General features: G+C 41.8%; 1 long non-coding RNA gene across 1 annotated transcript; it reads right to left on the bottom strand.

Moving 5' to 3' along the window:
* Positions 1 to 1028: 1028 nt before the first annotated feature.
* LOC310851199 lies at positions 1029 to 2240 on the bottom strand. The gene is made up of 3 exons (XR_014567616.1): positions 1970 to 2240; positions 1491 to 1580; positions 1029 to 1063 (listed from the first exon to the last, which is right to left on the bottom strand). It is a non-coding gene; the product is annotated as an uncharacterized lncRNA (long non-coding RNA).
* Positions 2241 to 15377: the final 13137 nt, after the last annotated feature.

Raw genomic sequence — 15377 nt, 5'->3', positions numbered from 1 at the left:
ATGGGCAGGAGGGATAACTTCCTCTAGACCATGACAGGGGATGAAAGGGCTTCCCCATATGTGTCATGGTCCCCATCCTGATTGTGTCTTCCTGGGACCTGCTATTTAGAGTGTGGGAGGGAAATAGCACTTGAAGTGACATATTTTGTGTCACATATAGCGTGATCACCAGGCACCAGGACTGGGTGACATGTCTAGTTTGTTCAATGGGATGTTATTTATTTCAGTTTTATTGGGGGATCTGTACAAATATTTTACAATTTTGTTTAAAACATTAATGTACTGCCCTTCATTGTAAAAATCCCACAGCATCCTTTCCCAATAACATTTAACATAAGCTGGTGCTTTTTAACTGCTTCTTTGCCTCCTCCGCTTTTCATTCTCTTCATGCCATTCCAACATATGTCTGCTACAGGAAAAACAAAATGGGAATGGCCTGTATCGATCGTTTGAACATTTCTGTGAGGTAGGTTGGGTCGGGAGTCAGTTTTAAAAGTTGCTTAAGTTGTAAATAGAAATATGCCATACAAGTTAGACCTACATTTAAAAAAGCTGTGTCCAGAGAGAAGCTTTGAGTTGTTTGTCAGGGAAAAGCCCTCCTTCCCAGCATGCTCTTTTAACTTCCGTCCCATTAACCATGCTCAGTGGGAAATGCAAAAGGCTATCTGTTCGAAGTTCATGGCTGAGCAAAAATTCAAACCTTGATTTCCACAGCCCTCCTTCTATTCAAGTATACCAGAAGTCGTCTTCCAGATATGACCTTTTAATTTCATCTGCAATGTCTACTGATTTCCTACATTTTCCTTGTAACTAGGCAAAACATTCAATAAATTATCAGAACAAACAGAGTTGAAAATGAGATCATTTAGCTGGGCAATTTCCTTTCAATTCTGCAATGTGAGGTAGGAAAACAATGCTGCAGCCTGCTTTTATCTCATTAGAATGTTTCCACTTACGTTTAATGGCCACAATTAATTAACCTTCAAGCAAGAGCCTTTTATCTTAGATACATACCAGGATTCTGAAAAAAGAAGAAGTTTGTGTTTTAGTGTTCTCTTGTTGACTGTGGGTTGAAAAAGACAAGGGGGAAAAAATACAAATGGCAAAAATTAAAATAATGCAAAAAACAAGTTTCAGATGGAAATTGCACTCCATTACCATTTTGCGAAAGCCTGTATTTCAGATTTGAACTGATTTCAAAATAGCAAGGCAAGCAATGAACTGAAAACTCATTTGTGCACAAAGCACTGCAAAGTGTAGGGTGTAGTTTAGCTTTTTAAAAATATTCTGAACAAAGTGGGTAAACAACCAGAGACCCGTTACAAATAGTTTTTCCACTCTTTGTTTGTTTCTACACAGCTTTTATCTCTCTCTCTTTCTAAAAAAGCTCTACAATCTCCAGTTGCTTACACGATCATAGATTTAATCAACGCTTAAAAGGGTTTGTTGTAAGCAGACACAATCCTGACAATTACGGGATCTCAGCTTACTTGTGTCATATTGATAGAAACGAGCACATCATCAATGGTGTCTTCATTATACCAAGAAGGACAGAATTCACTATTATATGACAGAACCACCTGAGAAAATAAGAAGATTTTGTCATTACTCCCATGCCCTGCTCCAGAATTCTTTTAACTGCCATATATTGTTGACTCAGCATGAAAATAATGAGCAACTTTAGTCTCGTCAGACAAAAAGCAAAAGAAAAAAGCAAACATTTTCGACAAAATAACCATTTTAATTCCTTCATTATAAAAGCATTTTATTTGAAAGCTAGCCCCAGATACTGACTTGTCCACACCACACCTCAAGCCTTACTAACTGAAACTCATCCATCACAACAGGACTAGACAGTGCTCTGGACACCCCTTGAGATTCATCTGCCATCATAGCGGAGTCACGATCCCGGTGGAGGCAAGTGATTATTTCCTCAAAATGCTTTGCAAAGAAGTGTACAGTGAGCTACCATCAGTTCTACCACCTCCTTTGGGCCGGACTGTAAGAGGCCCACACTGCCCAGAAGAGCTCCGACTGGATGGCAAAGTGAGGATGCAATGGAGGCAACAAGTACCGTATTGGCCTGAATATAAGCCACCCTTCCCCCCCAAAAAAATTCTGACTGTGAGAAGTTAAAGTGCGGCCTAAATTCATGACCTTACAAAAATTGGCTTTTACGATATCGCTGCTGAAACAGACACACGGTAAAACGGAACAAAAAAATTGTTTTATTGTCAATTTGCAAGTGAATCAAATTTTATTAAACGGTCACAGACCAGATTAACTCGTACAGCTAGTCAGCGAAGCATAACACCGGGAAAAAACAAAGGACAAAGGACAATTTCAATACAGATTAGGCCATAACAGCAATTTAAAATTAGACAGCATAAATAAAATTAAGTATTTGCCTTCACCTGCATATTGACATTGGAAGGCTCTTGTTTCCTACGCCTAATAGCGGCTACACAGAATTTGGCAACGTTGATCGTAATTTCAGGAACCTTATCTTCTACCAAGGCTCTCATACGTTGGAGTTCTGGTTCATTTTTAAACTTTTGTAGAACTGGGCCAATAAAGGTCAGGCGTAAATCCTCATAGTAACTACAGTGCAGCAATACATGCAGACTTGTTTCCACTTCCGATGAGCCACATGTCAAATTGCAAGCTTGAGACTGTTATGCAATTAAGTCTAATGTCATTCATTGCTTTCCCCATATTTTACAGTGCAGTAGTGATTTTTTATTTGCATTTACGGTGCTACAAACAAGTGTTTAACCCACTTGCAGGTTCTCTCTAGTACCTGTAGGATTTTCTTCTACATTTGCCATTTACAGGTGTGAGTGCCTGCAGAATTTTAAGGGAGTGGCTTACATTTGGGTATTGCCTGCTGAGGGCCACCTGCTGGGGGCCTGAAGGGCCCTGCCCTTGCCTCTTTCCACCTGGCTTGGGGCGGGGCCTGACAGGCTTCACAAGGACTGCGGCTTCTGCTCAGCAGAAAGGGCTCCTCTTTTAAATTGTTTTTGATTCTGTGTTGTTTTAAATGAGACCATCTTGGCTGTGAGCCCTGGAAGACCTGCACCCTGCCTTGCTGGCCCTTTCCCATCTGTCCAGGGAGAGTGGAGTGCTGACTGACTCCAGCTAAGCCCCTCTCTTCCCAGGCATATCCCACAAAAACCCTGAATGTAAAAACCGTTTAAAATAATTTAAAGCATTTTAGACAATGGGGTCAATCATAACGAAACCGAAACCAGCTAAACAATACTGCAATTCAAATGTGTGTTCAGCTGCAGCAACTTTCATAGCTGCAGTTAGGGCCCCACCCTACTAGGCCAGATGGAAGAGGCCTGTCAGGCAGGGAGCAGGACCGCCCCCCCAAAGACTCACATCTGAGATAGTATCCGGCCTCCTCAGCAGCCTCAGCTTCTTCTTTTTTTCTAGCTGTAAACATGCTCAGCATTTTATTAATATTTTCTGTTCTCAATTTAAACATTAAAACCTTTGAAAGCTTGCAATTTAAGTTTAAAATACTGTATTTTTCGTGCTATAAGATGCACCAGACCATAAGACGCACCTAGTTTTTGGAGGAGGAAAACATGAAAAAAAATATTCTGAATCCCAGAAGCCAGAAGAGCAAGAGGGATCGCTGCACAGCGAAAGCAGCGATCCCTCTTGCTGTTCTGGCTTCTGGGATAGCTGTGCAGCCTGCATTCGCTGCATAAGACGCACACACATTTCCCCCTACTTTTTAGGAGGGAAAAAGTGAGTCTTATAGAGCAAAAAATACAGTATGTCGTTAACTTGCATGCGCTCTCCTTCCCCTTTCAATGGTCTTCAAACAGGTTTGGTGTCATGCTGCAAATTGAACCTAGGCACTTTTCATGGAGAATATTTACCGAATGCAGTCTGCATTTCCAGGTATCATTGATAGGAAGCTGTATCAGACACGGGGATGCTCTTTTTCTTCTCAGACAGTTTTAAGAAAATCAATACAACTTTTTCCATTTAAATCACAATGAGCCTAGAGTATAATTTAACAAGTCCAGCCAGAAAACCAGACAAACATGGAAAGTGGCTCCCCTCCTGTTGTCAGTTACATGGACTTTAGTTAGTACTACATACTAACAAGGGCAATGTGGGAAAAGTGCCACTATAGTGCTACAACGATTCCAGATTCACCCAACAATATGTATTAAGTTGGTTTGCTTGATTGTACTACAGCCTTATTGCCTGGAAATGTCACTCCCAGAACCAAGAAACTGATTAGCTTCATATTCATCAGCTCTAATCAAGGCTTATGACTCAGCCAGGGTACCTTGTTCTCAAATTGAAGAAAATAAGAGATATAAATAGAAAGGTGGTAGTTTGTAGTTGCTTAACATGTGGAGATTATTAAAGCTCTTCTCTTGGCAGAGATACAGCTCTCTCTCTCTCTCTCTCATGCACACACACAATGGGGAACTTCAGTGAATTATGATGCTTTCAGTATGAATTTGCAAAATATGCACATGCCTGTTGGGTTAGGTCAGATAGCATTGAAAAGACAGAGGCTGACAGTGTTGGGGTGAGACATTCATTCCCAGAAACAACACTGGAAGTTACCAGAAGTGGGAATGCAACATGTAGTCAATATATGTGGACTTCTGACAACATATATGATCATGAAACAAGATGTACATGTATTTATTTATTTCATAAAATTTCTATACTGCTTTAAGGCTGCTTGGTAATGTAGCCATGTAGAATGGCTTTTCCAAAGCCTGGTCTAACATTTGAATAAGATACAGTACTGTAATATTCAATGATTGCTATTCACTGAATAGTGACAGGGATTAATGCAATGTAACCCTTCTAAAATACAAGGGCTATGATGTCAGACTTTGGGTGTCAATTCCAGAAACTATTGCATTGCTCAGAAGTGGCTCTGATATTTAATTCAAACTACAGATGGAACACTTCTCGCCACCCTCTTCCTTCTGTTGCAAGAGGCAGTAGGTGAGGTCTCTATCTAGCCAGATGGCTGGAAACAGGGCTGGATTTAAATTTATGCAATGAGTTTATTTATTACTTCTCTTTAAAAAAAAATACTATAAAGATTGCATGCAACATTTGATGGATGTTGTACAGTTACAACTGATGTTGTAAAGTTTCCTATGGATTGTTTTTTTTTTTGAAAAAAGCATATTAATGCAGGTCAATATCACTTATAAAGAGAAAATGAACTTTTTGTGCACGTGTACAAATGCATATCAGAGAGTACCAAAGTTTCTAAAAGCATATAAAAGTACAGAAAAAAAATAAAAGTATTACAATTCAAAAAAACTATTATTATGATTCTTCTTCAAACAAATGCTTAATAAATATATTGTTCATACAAACAAGTTGGTTCAAGTCGAACATTTCTGGTGTAATCATTTTCCAAATATCATATCAGAATCTGAAAGGAACATGAAATTAATCCCTGTCCCAGAAATTCCTGTCTGTTTAATATAGTTCACAACAGAGACCCTGTCAGATCCATGGCTGAACTGTGCCTAGGGTGCTGTACTGGGGTTGGGGGAACCCTGCCATGTACTCCCATATCCAGTCAACAGCTGAAACAAAAATTTCATTTTCTCTTTACAGGTGATACTGACCTACATTAATATGTGGGTGGTTTTTTTTTAATCCATAGGAAAATTTACAACATCAGTGCCCATCCATCGAATGGTGTATGTAAGTACTGATGTTAGATCTGTGCATGCAAATTTATTGTCTTACAGGACAGGAATAAATCATGCATGCAAATCGTGCATCAGAGTCATGAAACAGGCTGTGGGATAACCAGTCTCATATAACCAACATGCTTAAGTCTCATCAGCCACTCTTCAGTTCCTATACCAATAATATAGGGACTTTTGCCACTTTGTAATTAAGCTAAGTTCTACTGCTTGTGCAACTTTCTGACTGAAGCATGGAAAAGAACATGAACCAGACCTTTGAGAAGTTTGTAAGTAAACAGTTTTAAACTTACCTAATGTGTGGTCTTTTCCTATGTTGTGGGGAGAGATAAGTTTTGAAACTCATTGGGAAGAGCATACTTTAAAGGTCTAGCAGCTTTACTTTACTGCATATCTCTGCTGTGGTTCTCTCACCAAAGAGTACTTGCCTCAACCTTCGATCTTGGAATCCAGGATTTCTCCTTTATATATTTATTTTTGCACCAACACAGGCTTCAAGTACAATTAAAAATATGGATTTTTTACAAATGAGGTGAACAAGTGAAGAATTGCCAGAGATGTTCCTTTCCTGGAGTGCCATTTGGTTTAGGGCTGGTTCTGGGTAGCTGCCATCATATCATGAGCTAGAGGGAGTCCCAGCTGACAAAGCACCTCAGCACTGGCTAACAAAGCATCAAGGCAGGTTAAGCAGATGTGTGAGTTCAGCACAGGGTGAGGCGGCCAGGGCATCCCATTCTGCCCCTCTTTTCCTTGACCTAACCTCCTAGGATTGGACAAATTCATGGAGGATAAGGCTATCAGTTGCTACTAGTCTGATGGTTATTCTCTGCCTCCATGCGCAGTGGTAATAATGTTTCTGAATTCCAGTTGCTGGAAACAACAGAAAGCAAGAGTGTTGTTGCACTCAGGTCCTGCTTACAGGGTTCCCATAAGCCACTGTGAGAACAGGATGCTGGACTAAATGGGTCATTGGCCTGATGCAGTGGACTCTTAAGTTCTTACATTATCAAGATCTGGACCTTGTGTACAGTGGTACCTCAGGTTAAGTACTTAATTCGTTCTGGAGATCAGTTCTTAACCTGAAACTTCTTAACCGGAAGCACCACTTTAGCTAATGGGACCTCCTGCTGCTGCCGCGCCGCCGGAGCACGATTTCTGTTCTCATCCTGAAGCAAAGTTCTTAACCTGAGGTAATATTTCTGGGTTAGCGGAGTCTGTAACCTGAAGCGTATGTAACCCGAGGTACCACTGTATTGTATTGAAGGCAACTGAGCCTCAAAAGTTTGTAGTTCCCATGATTCCACCAGCCTCCTGCTGTGAACTGACTCCTCCTTACTACCTGCTGTTTTGTGCTACTTATGAGGAGAACAGAATTAACAGGCAGGGCCAAACTGGCAGGTTAGAGGACACTGCGAACCTGGACACACATGTACACTCATGGTGAATTCCAGAAAGATGGGCATCATAGGGCAACAACAATTCAATTAATACTTCTTGACTAAAAGCAACACCTGCTTCCTGCTTCTGTTTTGTGTGGGATGGCATTTCAACACTTCCTCTGCTGGCTTTCTTCCCCAGAGTGATTATCACACAGTCTCTACTTGCTTTGAAATCATGAGTCCAATTTCCAGTGAAGGCACATCCTTTGGCTATGACGCCGAATCATACAGATATATAAGTTCATGCTAATTGCAGAGAGGCAAGAGCCCCATAAGGCACAGGGCTGCATATGTAGCATAGTGTAGACTAGAGTTCTCATTGGCTGTTATCACTTGAAGAGGAAACCCAGGTGTAGAGGCCCTGTCCCCACAACTGCACAACTCCTCAGACCCCTTTGCAGTGAAATTTTACAGTGGGGAGGCTTCTCACACAGGTGGGAACCTTGATCCTCCAGTGCTTCTACTTATGTGAGGAGTCTTATGGATCACCACTACAAAAAGTAAACATGTGAAGGGGTTGGAGGGAGTGGGGCTAAAGGTTTATCTCTGTTCTATCCATGTTCCCTGTTCATGTGATGGCACCAGAAGAAGGCTTAGGGTGGCCCTGTATCATACATCATGTATAATATTATACATCAGACCTTCAGGTGTGACTTACTTGCCAAAAAGATTGAATGTACTGTACTGATTTGACCCCAAACGCAGTAAAATTGACTTAAGAAAACAAAGAACGGGGAGGAACACTCAGGACAACTGTTCCTCCAGTTAAAGAGATGTCTACAAAGACTAGCTCTGTCCTGAATGTGCAGGCTTTCACAAAAGGTATAAACAAGACTCAGATATCATAGATAAAAGTGATTCCCCTTGGCATCCATCCTAGGTTTGAGGTCTTGACTATTTCCTTCTTCTGTAGGCACAACATTTAATGTGGGTATTGCAGGACGATCTGAAATAGGAGAGAGTGTTGTTAAACAGAAACAGGTTCTTTCTTGCACGGTAACAAGAGTTAAAGCATGCAGGAGCTGCTGCTTTGTAAGTTTGTCTAAACTGAAGACTTAAACCCCCCTAAGCATTTAATTTAACACGTAAGTGCTGCTTTGGGGAAACTGGCTAGGCCTGATTTTCACATGCTTAAAACCATAAGGTATAAAGATTTGTGATGCTTAGTCCCTCGGATATACCTGTGCTCATATATACCCTGTGAAAAACTTCCAGCAAAAAGCTTAGGACTGATTATTAAGACCCCTGCCCCTGTAGAAGGATTGGAACCAAGAACCCATTCCCCTTACCTCCTTCCTGAACAAGAGGGTGCATTGTTTGGGCTTGTCCACACTTCTGTTTGGCCTGCTGCTTCCCCCTGGGGAAAACTCGCTCTTTACTTCTGAATCAGAACAAATGTCACTTAGGTTTTCCACAGACTGACATTTGCTCTGATCAGGCAATAGAGAGTGGCTTTTCCTGGGGGGAAACAGCAGGGCAAATGGAAAACTGCTCTGACCCACATCTAGAAAGCATGGGACAAGCGGAAACCTCTTGCACCTTTGCTTTCTAGGCACAGGACAAGCGGAAGTATGGCGGAGCACTTAGCTCCCATGCTGCTTGACTCCTATAAGGGATTTATACTGAACACCTGTTTTGCTCTACCCGTCTTGGGACTGATCCTAAGATTCACTCTGCTACCACTTAAGAGCTTATAATGGGATGCGCCAGGCAGCATGCCAAATGTCACAAAACATGTAATGGCACACGGCAGAAATAGACAGTATATGTATGCCAGAAACACAGGCAAATATGTTGTCACAAATGTAGGAGGCAAGATTCTAAGCTTTAAATCTAGCATATGTTGCTGCTTAAATAACTTACTTGCTTCCCCCTCCCAAATTCCCACTTTCTCTCACGATATATACAGCAGCTACATTGTGTGATTGTTCGCTTAAAAGATGGACTCGGCCTTTCATATATGACATTTTAATTTGATTTTCATTTTTAAATGGTGCATTATATACCATAGAGCATAGTAAAAAGAAAAACAGTGTTATCCATATGTGGTCTCATACAGATATTCTTACACATTCAAATTTTCTCCTTTCAATTGTTTTTAAACAATAATATCAAAATAACAATGAAACCATATTTTAACCAATGTTATTAATGACAAAGCCAAAGCATATAAAACAGCCACAGAGGCAGTAAAACACCATGCATTTCAGACTAAGTCCTAAAGGAAAAACTAGGGAAGCTTTTAATGTTTGATGTTGTTGCTTTTTTATTATTGTTATTGGTGTTCTGTTGGGAGCCACCCAGAGTGGCTGTGGAAACCCAGCCAGATGGGCGGGGTATAAATAATAATAATAATAATAAGTAGTAGTAGTAGTAGTAGTTGTTAGAGTTTGCTTGCCCCTGCCTCCCGCTGAAGGTTGGGCTAAATTTGCATCTATATACAAAAATTATCATACACAAATTTTATGCCAAGTTGTGTTACAGCCCTACTGTTGCTAGGCATTGAGCAAAGCCCTGTGTGCAGTGCTGACCATTGATAACTTCTGGGCAGGAAGAAATATGAGGACTTCCTGTTTAGGTGGTGCTTTGGTCAACAAGGACTCCTTGAGCTCTACGATGCCTTGTATTCCTTGTTCTCTGGTCCTGTCTTTTGGTTTGCATTCCAGTCAAAGTTGCTATCTAGTCATGACTTTTGCCTTGTTCCCCAGTCCTGCTGCCTCATCTCTCTCCCATCTCTTGGGGTGAGTGAAGGACCAAATTTGTTTGTGTATATACAAACACTTCCCTTCAACAGCTTCTCAGGGTGCTTTACACAGTTAATTACAGTAAAAGAAGTTTACTTACAGGAGATATTACTGCACTGTGGTTAGGTCCATATGTTTTATATCAGGGGCAAAGGTAAAGGTAAAGGTAAAGGGAAGCGTTTGTCCACAGACAGCTTCCGGGTCATGTGGCCAGCATGACTAAGCCACTTCTGGTGAACCAGAACAGTGCACGGAAACGCCGTTTGCCTTCCTGCCAATTTATCTACTTGCACTTTGATGTGCTTTTGAACTGCTAGGTTGGCAGGAGCAGGGACCAAGCAACGGGAGCTCACCCCGTCGCGAGGATTCGAACCGCCAACCTTCTGATCGGCAAGCCCTAGGCTCTGTGGTTTAGACCTTTTTCACCCCAAGAGCCACATGACAGTAGTAGGAGGGGCCAGGGGCAAAAAGTGGGTGGGCGAATGGATATGACTCTTCCTTTTGTAAATAGGCTACATTATAACCAGGCAGAAAACAGGTTTACACACCCACACCCAAACACACCCCAACATCCAGGTAAGGAAGAGGATTCAAGGACACATTCCAACCAGGCAAAAGGACCTAAGAAGGGCATAGAGCAGGAGAGGTCAGAGGTGTCCCCCTCCTGTTTTATATTGCCTCACCTGTAGGTAAAAAACCTGCAGCTAAAAAAACCTGTTTAAGAAACTTGTTTATAATGCTTTGCCTGTAGTTTCAGTGTTTCCGTGCGCTCTGGTTTCCATCACAGTGTTCCGTTGTGCCAGAAGCGGTTTATTCATGCTGGCCACATGACCTGGAAAGCTGTCTGTGGACAGAGGCAGTTCCCTTGGCCTGAAAGCGAGATGAGCGTCGCAACCCCATAGTCGCCTTTGACTGGACTTAAATGTCCAAGGGTCCTTTACCTTTTACCTTTACCTTAGTTTCAGCTAAAACTGGTTTAAGAAAAGCTGCCATGTGCTGTGTCATTCAATAGAACTGAACATATACACAACCCTTAGCATTACTCGTCTGAAAAGTTTTTCTCAACAAGAAACAGATGTAGGGTGACTGCTAAATATTTGTGATATGGATGAACAACCCCTTGAGTATGTCCATTTTTGTTGCTTCCTTCCACTCTCCCCCCACCCAAAGGCAGTGCTTAGGAAATTGTAATAAATTTGCTGCATCTCCCGGAAAGGGAACTCCAGCGCTTTCTGTTTTCTTATCAATGAGTACAGATCTGGATCTATCTACCTATCAATATATATACATAAAAATGTGCCAGATAAGTAGATTTTACAGACAATGATACCATGAACCAAATAAATATATGGGTACAAAGCTAATAGGCTTTTACATAATTAAGCTACAAATGCTACAATATTTGTTTTATAGTCTCTGAGTTACATTTATATGTATGGTAGAATACACTGATTTCAGTAAAGACAAAATATTTGTGTAACACCAGCTGTAAGGATAGAGAACACATGAGTGCACTGTGTGAAATGATATGCAACTTGTAACCACCCTGTGTCTGTGTCATTCTTTTGATGATCAGGCTGCCACCTAGTTTGTGGTACAATTCAAATTAAATGAGGTGAAAGAATCATAGAACCATAGTACTGCAGATTCATAGAGTTGGAGGGGAACACAAGGATCATCTAGTCCAGTGTTTCCAAAACTTGGGTCTCCAGCTGTTTTTGGACTACGATTCCCATCCCTGACCACTGGTCTTGCTAGCTAAGGATAATAGGGGTTGTAGTCCAAAAACAGCTGGAGACCCAAGTTTCAGAAACACTGATTTAATCTTTTTGCCCAGTGTAGGGTTTGAACTCGTGACCCTGAAATTAAGAGTCTCATCTGTGGAGACTAGTTTACAATGATCCAGTTTGCATTACCAAAATCTGCACTAGTGGAAATGAACCCCAATGGCGGCAGCTGAAATGTTCTTGCATTGCACTAATGGATAGGAAAAGGTTTTAGCTTACAAACTAATTCAAATATGCAGTCCCATAAAATACCATCATAAGCTACCACAAAAAAATAGATAATCATAAATCAGTTTTATAATGGATCTTTTACGTAGTGGAGTTTTTATCTATATATATATTCCACTCAGAATATGAGGCATGAAAATATGTACTTTCATATAATAACTTCCAAAGAACTTTATTTCTCATTATAAAACCATCACAGGCTCCCTGGCATGGGCTTAGTAGCTTGATCTTACAACAGGAACTTAAGTAGTAACTAAGGAAAGAAGAACTTCCCCTCAGGCCACAACATTTCACCACAGAGCCTTTACTATAATTTTAGGCAGAACACTTAGTGGTGCCTGTAGCTGAGATTATATGCCTTCATTTCCAGCTCTGACAGACTTGCCAAACTGTTTGGTTTCAGTTCTGCGGATGGAGCATTGGACATAAGCAGCATTTTTGCACTGTAGCTCTCCAGATACTATTGGACTGCAACTCACATCATTCCTGACCTCTGGCCTTCTTGGCTGGGGCTGATGGGAGCTGGAGTCTAAGAACATCTGGCAGGTCACAAGTTTCCCATCCCGATGCTGTTCCTAGACAGGCCTGTCCTCTTCTTCCCCTCCCCTCGCTCCTGTTCTTGGACTTTTCCTTCACAGCACAAGGCTGAAGTTGGTTACTAGTTCCCAGTTCCTGATTAGCTGAAAAGTTAGCAACATGAAAAAGGAAGGAAAATGCACATGCCCCTCATCTCCAAAGTGATGTTTATCTGTCACTGATGCCCAAAATAAATGTTGGGATACCCATATCATATTTCCCCTTGATTAGGGGACTCCTCAATTCAAGCACAAAAATAAAGCTACTCAACTAAAATTATAATGCTTGGAGATGTTCATGAATGCATGATGAAAACATAAAAATTGAGTAACTGAAGGTGCCTACCTCAAAATCCTGTTTAGGCCAGTGTAAACAGGAGAATGTCTCATTTCAGATGCCAATGGATCCTGCCTGGCCTAGAACTTCTTGTGGGCACATGACATAGAATCACAGAATCATAAAATTGGAAGGGACCTGAGGATCATCTAGTCCAACCTACTGCAGGGATATGCAGCTGTCCCATATGGGGATCAAACTTGCCACCGTGGCATTATCAGCACCATGCTCCTACCAACTGAGCTATCCAGCTATCCAGGCTGTGCTGCATGGATATTGGCATCTATGCACAACAAAGATAACCAAAGTATACAGAAAAAAATATGTATTGAGGAGAAGGGTCCCATTCCACAATCTGTTTCCGGCCAGGGCAAAATGTGCAGCCAAGAAAATGGGAAGGTATTCTCCATGAGATGCCAATGCATCCTGGCCGGCCCAGAGCTTCCTGTGAACACATAGCACAGTCGAGCGCACCTATGCACATTGAATATAGACAAACTGCAGAAAAAAGTTACTGGGGGTGTCTTCCTGAACATCTGCTTTGGGGCAAGATAATTCATACACACAAACAAACAAACAAACAAACAAACAAACAAACAAACTGGAGAGTCCCCCTCTACAATATGCTCAATAGGCTCCCTCCTAATGCCTGGGACTAGTGCTCAAATACCAGTGACCAGAGGGAGTCCACCCCCTTACCTATTGTAATGCCTGCCTCAGCTACTGTTTTTAAATTACTGGCAGCATGATTTGTCTAACATTAGCAAGTGTCATTGGGTGAGGCTTGTGGATTTCATTACAGACCTCTCCTGTAATGCAAATTACTTCCTCATAATTTAAACACTGCCTGGAGCCCCAGCTGAGGCATAGCTTTCCTGGGGATTGGCATTGGACTTGTGAAGTTTAATGTGTGTGATACACACACACTCTTCAGTTTCCAACAGCACCATTTATTGAGTACAGTCGTTCCTTAGAAGTCAAATGGAACCCGTTCCGGAAGTTCGTTCGACTTACAAAATGTTCAGAAACCAAAGTGCAGCTTCTGATTAGATGCAGGAAGCTCCTGCAGCCAATCGGAAGCTGCAGAAGCCCTGTCGGATGTTCGTCTTCCAAAAATAGTTTGGAAACCAGAACAGTCACTTTCGGATTTGCAGTGTTTGGGAGCCAAAATGTTTGAGAACTAAGCTGTTTGAAAACCAAGGCACAACTGTATTCTAAGTGTATCTTAGCTTTATATTGTTTTAATACAATAAGTCTACTGTACAGCCATTCTGCAACAGTTTGGGATGCATTTAATTTTACGCACTCTCAAGCATAATTGGACAAATCACAAGCACTCTCTGTTTATTTTAGCCCACACATTTCTGTAGGCTGAGACTACTTGTCTGACAAATGCCTGTGCAGAAGCTATTCAGATACCTACTCATGTAACTGAGTAGCCTGACGTCTCTTCCCTGCTCCCACCCCCCGCCTGGGTGACATTTAAGCTTTCCCAACCATTGTTCTTCTGAATTTATTCAGAAGAGCCATATGGAGAAATGAAAGCAGCCACTAAGGATGAAAAGATGGATTCCACTAAATATAATGGGAATTTATTACAGTAAGTCCGGTGAATATACAGTTTCACTCCAGGTTCCTGAGAAAGGATTCTTCATCTTTTGGAAATTGACCTTCAAATTATTTAACCCCCAACTAAAGCTACCTGCAGGGACGCGGGTGGCGCTGTGGGTTAAAACACAGAGCCTAGGACTTGCCGATCAGAAGATCGGCAGTTTGAATCCCTGCGACGGGGTGAGCTCCTGTTGCTCGGTCCCTGCTCCTGCCAACCTAGCAGTTTGAAAGCACGTCAAAGTGCAAGTAGATAAATAGGTACCGCTCCGGCGGGAAGGTCAATGGCGTTTCCATGCGCTGCTCTGGTTTGCCAGAAGCGGCTTAGTCATGCTGGCCACATGACCCGGAAGCTGTAGGCCGGCTCCCTCGGCCAATAAAGCGAGATGAGCACCACAAGCTCTACACACCGCAGAGGAGGAACATGATGTACCTTACCTCTTTGGTTTCCTGCCCCTACACCCCAACCCTCCAACCCCTATGCATGAAGCTGTGGTCTGTGTTTAAACTGTCATCTGTGCAATGGCTGTCTCAAACATACACCTCAGCTGAAGTGCAAAGTGAGTGTGGCTTAAGTTTTGGTTTTGGAAGCTGTTCTGTGTAAAAATGCATCAAACAGCAGTACAATATATCTTAAGAAATTACAGGCTAGCTCTGCACTGTGGGTAATTTTTGCTTTTGACCCATTTTCTGCAGTGCAATGGTATTTCATGACCTGCAGTGCTCTTCCTCACAAACTCCATGATTTCCCATGTTTACAGATGTCAAAGGAAAACCAAATTCAGGCACCCTCAGAAAGTAATGCTGCCAGCTTTACCTCTTTCTACAGTGGTTAGCTAGTGGAATTCACTACAACAAGGTTTGCTGATGGCCATTAGTGTAGATGGCTTTCAATAATGCTCTTCATTGGCAATGTATTAGTCATGCTAGCTAAATGGAACT

Source organism: Podarcis gaigeae (genome assembly GCF_964106915.1).
Source record: "Podarcis gaigeae genome assembly, chromosome: 1".
NCBI classification, from domain to species: Eukaryota; Metazoa; Chordata; class Lepidosauria; order Squamata; family Lacertidae; genus Podarcis; species Podarcis gaigeae.
This window is presented reverse-complemented; position numbering and strand designations above follow the sequence as displayed.